The sequence below is a fragment of the Sinocyclocheilus rhinocerous genome, unplaced genomic scaffold (assembly GCF_001515625.1).
Source record: "Sinocyclocheilus rhinocerous isolate Xijiao unplaced genomic scaffold, SAMN03320098_v1.1 scaffold400, whole genome shotgun sequence".
Lineage (NCBI taxonomy): Eukaryota > Metazoa > Chordata > Actinopteri > Cypriniformes > Cyprinidae > Sinocyclocheilus > Sinocyclocheilus rhinocerous.
In genome coordinates this window covers 1,000,690-1,006,933 of record NW_015666595.1, presented here as the reverse complement: position 1 = coordinate 1,006,933, position 6,244 = coordinate 1,000,690, and the positions used below count along the sequence as shown (strand labels likewise).

Here is a 6,244-nt window from a genome sequence, read left to right as displayed (position 1 = left end):
AGACACACACACACACACACACACACACACACACACACACACACATCTCTGAGTCATGGGGATCAGTAACCAATGTGCCATTCTGAGCTGTTAGGACTGCATGATGGGATGGTATTACAAAGGCAAGCTTCTTTCGCAGAGTTTCACCGCTGTGACCTACAAATGAAAAGCGTTGTAGATAGTGTCACCAAAGGGTGATTTTATGAGGTTTCTAGCTGGCAAGACAGTGGTAAGTGTACATAGTAAACAGTAAAAATATAGGGAAAGCACACAAAAGAGGAAATAAAGAATAGGTATAAGCCAGAGGCCCTGCATTACAGTTGTTATTACATTGGTAAACACACAGCATTTATTTTTAACAAAACAATGTCAACAGCAATCTAATAAAAGACTATTTTTTATTAAAGTTACATTTCTTAATAATAAGAAATAGTGAATTTGTGAAATTATGTGAAATTCACATAACGATGCAATTACAAAAAATTTAAGTCACAATGGTGAGACAGAGTCGCAATTACAAGAAAAAGTCGTAACTGTGACCTGCGCTGTAGCTTGATGCTTCTGAAGAATAAGAATAATGATGCAGTTACAAAAAATGAAACATTGCAATGGTGAGATGTTGTCAATTGTATTTAGTTACAATTGTGATTATTGGACATGTGCTGTAGCTTGATGCTTCGCTCCATAGGGTTCAAAGCAATACGGAACACTGACATGAATCACATGAAAAGGCCTTCAGAGATTAATCAGGAAGCTCCTGAACAGACTATTTTATGATCCTAGAAACAATGCAGTGGGTCAGACTCAGCCAATCAGAGCTGCTAATTAAACTGGTAATTACACACCGTTAAGGGATTAGTGACTGATGTGGAAGAACTGTCCTCCATGTCTCCTTCCCTCCATCCTTCTGTCCTCTACTTCTCTCCCCCTCTCTCTCTCATCATTAATTTTCTCCCTTCCTTCTATCTCACTTTCCATCCCATCTGTGTATCATTCTTTAGCTCTCTCTTACACAAGCTTTCTCTTACTGTCATTCACATCTCTGTCTTTTCTTTCAGTGCCTCATGGTCCCTCTAACAAAGAAAAATGAACAGCATAGTGCTGACAAATTAGAGCACAACCTCAGTAAACAAACACAGCTTCAGCTGAGCGAGTAATAAACTGCAGCTTTGCTTCTTATCATTAGCATGGAGTCAACTAATCGCTAATGTGCTGTTTTTCATATTAAAGATAATATATCTGATCACACACCAGTTTATGGGAAATGAGGTTAATAATCTAAACTTTGACTAGTGTGTGTGTGTGAGTGTGTGTGAGTGAGTGTGTGTGAGTGAATGCACCTCCTGGTGTTTTGGAAAAGTTGCTGATGTCTTGGCTCTTTTCTTTAGCAGACTGCGGCTGTGTCTGTGTATTTATTAGTCTGTCATAGCCAGACCTTAATAAACGGCATAAATTCTAATCCACATTGCGGCTTGAGAAAAGACATTTATAATGTTACAAAAGGTTTCTGTTTCAAATGTTTTTGAACATTCTCTTCATTAAAGAATCCTGTACCATGGTTTTCACAAAAATATAAAGTAGAATGACTGTTTTCAACACTGGTAATAATCATAAATGAGCAGCAAATCAGCATATTAGAATGATTTCTGAAGGATCGTGTGCCACAAGTCAGCCTTGGTGAGCATAAGAGACTTGTTAAAAAAATCTTACTGACCCTAAACTTTTGAATGGTAGTGTATGTCTTGCATTTGTATCAGTGTTTATGTGCTGAAATTTGAGTAACAGCACTATTATTGCCAGACTAAATTCAAGAATTATGCCTGAATTACGTAATATAACCTAAAAACTTTAAAATCAGCACATCAATGCAAGACAAGAACAGCAAAAGATGTGACTCTTCAGATCTGCTGAAGTGCAGCAGCATTAAAAGACCAAACAGGAGCACCCATCAAATGAAACATCAACAGATGCCTCTCCTCTCTTTAAGAGAGCAGTTTACAAGCTTAAACCAGAGCAGATCTCAGTGCAGACACATGCACGAGCCTCAGAGTGCATCTGCAGTGCTTAGAGAATACTTAGAGAATCATAGATTATCTCAGAATTATACAGATTATCATAGTGGGATTAATGCTAGAAAACCTGACAGTGGTGTTTTAAAATGTGTTTGAGTAAAAACCGGAATAGAGAAAAGAACAAAAGAGGCTATTGGTAAAGATGGTGCAAAATAACTGAATGCTCTGGCTGTTGTTAGTGTGTACAGGTCATTTCACTAAATCTCTTTCACACTGACCACAACCAGAAGTCATTTATTTTCAATGAGAGCTGGCAAAAGTTAGACCTTGTGCAAATAAGCAGTGACTACTAAAGGAAATTAAGAAATTGGAGCACTGTGAGCAATTCACTGTTGTATACGATTTGTCTTCGCCCCACATAAGGAGATGTTAAAAAATGATGCATAGAAAACCACGTCGGCATTCTGATTCGTTTGATTCATTCATTCATAGTCGTTCATCTTTTTCATGATGTGATGTATTGTGCACTGCTGCGATTTATACACAAATGCTTTGCCCTGCAGGTTGTTCATTTTTAGAAGCTAGAAAACTGATTAATTGCCAAAATGATATCTTATTTTAAATGACAGTACATCTAATTTGTGATAATTTGTTCGCCAATAACGTTACGTAATCTAGCAGCCAGGGACACTTACTAGTGACCAACCTGGCAACATTCAGTGCACTGAATGGCATGGGTAATAAACAAGCGGCAACCTCCCGCTCTCTCTCGTGAAGCCAACAAGGAAGTGACTTAAACTGTAATTCATGTTGGCTGCAAAAGGGAGTCAATCCCATAGACTCCCCATGTTAAAATGCCCAACTTTACAGCAGAAAAAAACATGTTTACAGCCTGGTTCAAAAAATGAATTTGGTCTATATGGCTAATTTTGCCCTTCATGATAACTGTGAGGGGGTGAATTTTTTTATAACTCATCCGTTTAAATTATATTAAGCCTTAAAGTTCTGCATAATTAAGGGCGTGGCCACTTGAGTGACAGGTGGATTGCCGCTGCTGTCACCACCGTCAAGCTAGGTGGGCGTGGCTTCAGCAACCTGCTCCCGCCTCTTTGCCCATTTTCGATTATCCGGGAGTGACGCGCGGTGACGCGCTGCGAAGATGGCGATGGCCGCCTCCGCCCACTTTTGAGCTTCAAAAACGCTCTTCGGAAATCTACGGGTGACGTCACGGACACTACGTCCATGTTTTTATACAGTCTATGGTAATAAACTAAACTTGACTTTCCATCGATACTATTGGTGCTTTTGTCCAAGCTAACAGGGAATGTTCTCAAAACTTTGGCTAACTTTCTGCCAATGTTCTCGCAAAAGTTATAAACAAACATTATTCCAGTAATGTTAACAGAATGGTTGTTGAAAAAGTAATGTTCCCATAATGTTTACAAAATGTTAAAATTGAATGTTCCCATGTCATTCACATTACCAAGAAAAAAATGTGAAAACTGGACATTTTGAACGTTCAGAAAATATGGAAACGTTAGTCAAATGTTCTTATAACATAGTTTTGTTAGCTGGGCTGGACCTGTGGGTAGCCTGTTGAAACTTGACATTATAAATACAAATACATATAAATGTACAACTATCTAATGGGCAAAAATGCCTGTTATCGTGTATCAATGTGGATCCTGTTAAATGCTTCCCTCTACTGCAAAATTATGATGTATTTTAATTATCTTCATTTGAAGGCTTTTGTCATTAAAAATGGATTAACATGAATATGTGATACATATTGTAGAGGATTAAAGTTTCCAGTCCATTCCTCACAGGTACCTCTTATCTCTCTTAAATAAATATTTTACTCCTGAACTATCTCTCTTCCTCTTCCATGCCCTTTCTTCTCCCTTTTTCTCCTTTCTGTCTTGCTGCAGTGGGTAGATTCTGTGTTCTCAGTCTTAGAGGAAACAGCAGGAGGGCAAGCCCTGAGCTCACTCTGTATTTCCAAATAAAAGAACAACAGAAAGATAAAGACCCGGATGGGCTGGAGAGGGCAAATGGAAGACAGATGGAAGAGGGAAAAGGGGTGAGAATGTTAACAGAATGGTTGTTGAAAAAGTAATGTTCCCATAATGTTTACAAAATGTTAAAATTGAATGTTCCCATGTCATTCACATTACCAAGAAAAAAATGTGAAAACTGGACATTTTGAACGTTCAGAAAATATGGAAACGTTAGTCAAATGTTCTTATAACATAGTTTTGTTAGCTGGGCTGGACCTGTGGGTAGCCTGTTGAAACTTGACATTATAAATACAAATACATATAAATGTACAACTATCTAATGGGCAAAAATGCCTGTTATCGTGTATCAATGTGGATCCTGTTAAATGCTTCCCTCTACTGCAAAATTATGATGTATTTTAATTATCTTCATTTGAAGGCTTTTGTCATTAAAAATGGATTAACATGAATATGTGATACATATTGTAGAGGATTAAAGTTTCCAGTCCATTCCTCACAGGTACCTCTTATCTCTCTTAAATAAATATTTTACTCCTGAACTATCTCTCTTCCTCTTCCATGCCCTTTCTTCTCCCTTTTTCTCCTTTCTGTCTTGCTGCAGTGGGTAGATTCTGTGTTCTCAGTCTTAGAGGAAACAGCAGGAGGGCAAGCCCTGAGCTCACTCTGTATTTCCAAATAAAAGAACAACAGAAAGATAAAGACCCGGATGGGCTGGAGAGGGCAAATGGAAGACAGATGGAAGAGGGAAAAGGGGTGAGAGATAAAGGGAAAGAGAGGGAGATGAGAAAAGGGTGTTAACTATTGCTTGCAGTTACATACTCTCACCTGAGAAGGGCAGCAGAGATACAGCTCAGTCACGACTTAAACACAAAGAGGGAGGACTGCAGTGAGAACAGATATTCAAGAAATCTGTGTAGAAATGGCAAGCTAACATGTACGCAGAAATGCAATTAGTAGTATCCTGTTTGCATATTAGGAGTGGCTGTAATATGATTTCTATAGAAACAAACATTTCAATGTCTTGATGAATATTTTCCACTTCATATTTGCTAAGTTGTTTAATTATGAAGTGAATGACTCACACACATTATTAGGGCTTGCTAGTTCAGCGTGTTCACACAGGGCATCGCTAATAAGCCATCTTCTCACACTGGGTTTCCACCTTGATTCTGTTTCATATTTCGCACCCTATTCAGGTAAGGCTGTTGGTCATTAGCAAACAAAACTGCAAATTGTTGTCAAGGAAAGCAAGATGCTTACATAAATCACAAACCAATTAACAAATATGACTAGCTCTTTGGTAAGCTAACTGCTAATCATGGGAATTCACAGTAGAGAAGTCTGTTGGAAGTGTATGCATTTAATTTTAAAACGAAGAAACCACCTGGATCTAGATCGCTTCGCCAATTGGGTGTCTCTGAGCTGCTATTGAAGCATTAGAGAGCAGCGTTTAGATTGAACGTTTTAGCTTATTACCCAAAGCACTTCTGCAGTCAACATGTAGGAGCGCCTGTTGCTTTACCCAGAGCCAGTGAAGCGTGAACGATCACAATCATTTTAGGACCACAGGATATGACATTTAATGCAATGCTTTTGCATTGACCATGGCAGTTACTAGGGCTGTATCAGTGATGTCCGCTTGTGGCATTAGCCTTTCTATCTTTTTTCAGGTCAGCGAACACACAGAAACATACATGCACATACAGGTACATGTACACGACTCACTGACTTATTCTGCAGGTTTTTGATGGAATTAGTCAAGCTAAGGCTTCATGATAACATTATCTGCACTGCAGAAAGGCTAACATTTAGACTTGTTTTCCAATAAAAATTATCTAAATATCTTTAAAACAGAATAAATCGACACAAGAATCGGCACAAGATATTACGTTTTCAGACAATGTACAATGAGTATATTCTGTGGATTTATTTGTTTATTTTGCAAATTATATTGATCAAGGGTTAAAAAACTTGGAATTACAAATTCGCAATATGTTTTCATACTTTTAGATTCCACTGTATCTTGAATTAATTCACAACCAAATTGTTTGGGGAAAAAATGCCCAAAGAGGTCAAATATGTTCCCTGAAACCAGCTTTAATATTATTATGCCATTTCAATTCTTAATTAAATGTATTGTTTTTTAAGTAAACTTTTCACTGGAAAAAAATCTAAATTAAGATTATTGTAAGATGAATATTTATATATATATAT

At 37.7% G+C, this 6,244-nt stretch overlaps 1 long non-coding RNA gene across 1 annotated transcript in view; it reads right to left on the bottom strand.

Annotated features, from left to right (window-relative positions):
- LOC107732978 (uncharacterized) overlaps positions 1–1,741 on the bottom strand; it is a 21,734-nt gene extending 19,993 nt beyond the window's left edge. The window contains exon 1 of the long non-coding RNA XR_001638924.1: positions 1,722–1,741. This is a non-coding gene — a long non-coding RNA (uncharacterized LOC107732978). The remainder of the gene's footprint in view (positions 1–1,721) is intronic.
- Positions 1,742–6,244: the final 4,503 nt, after the last annotated feature.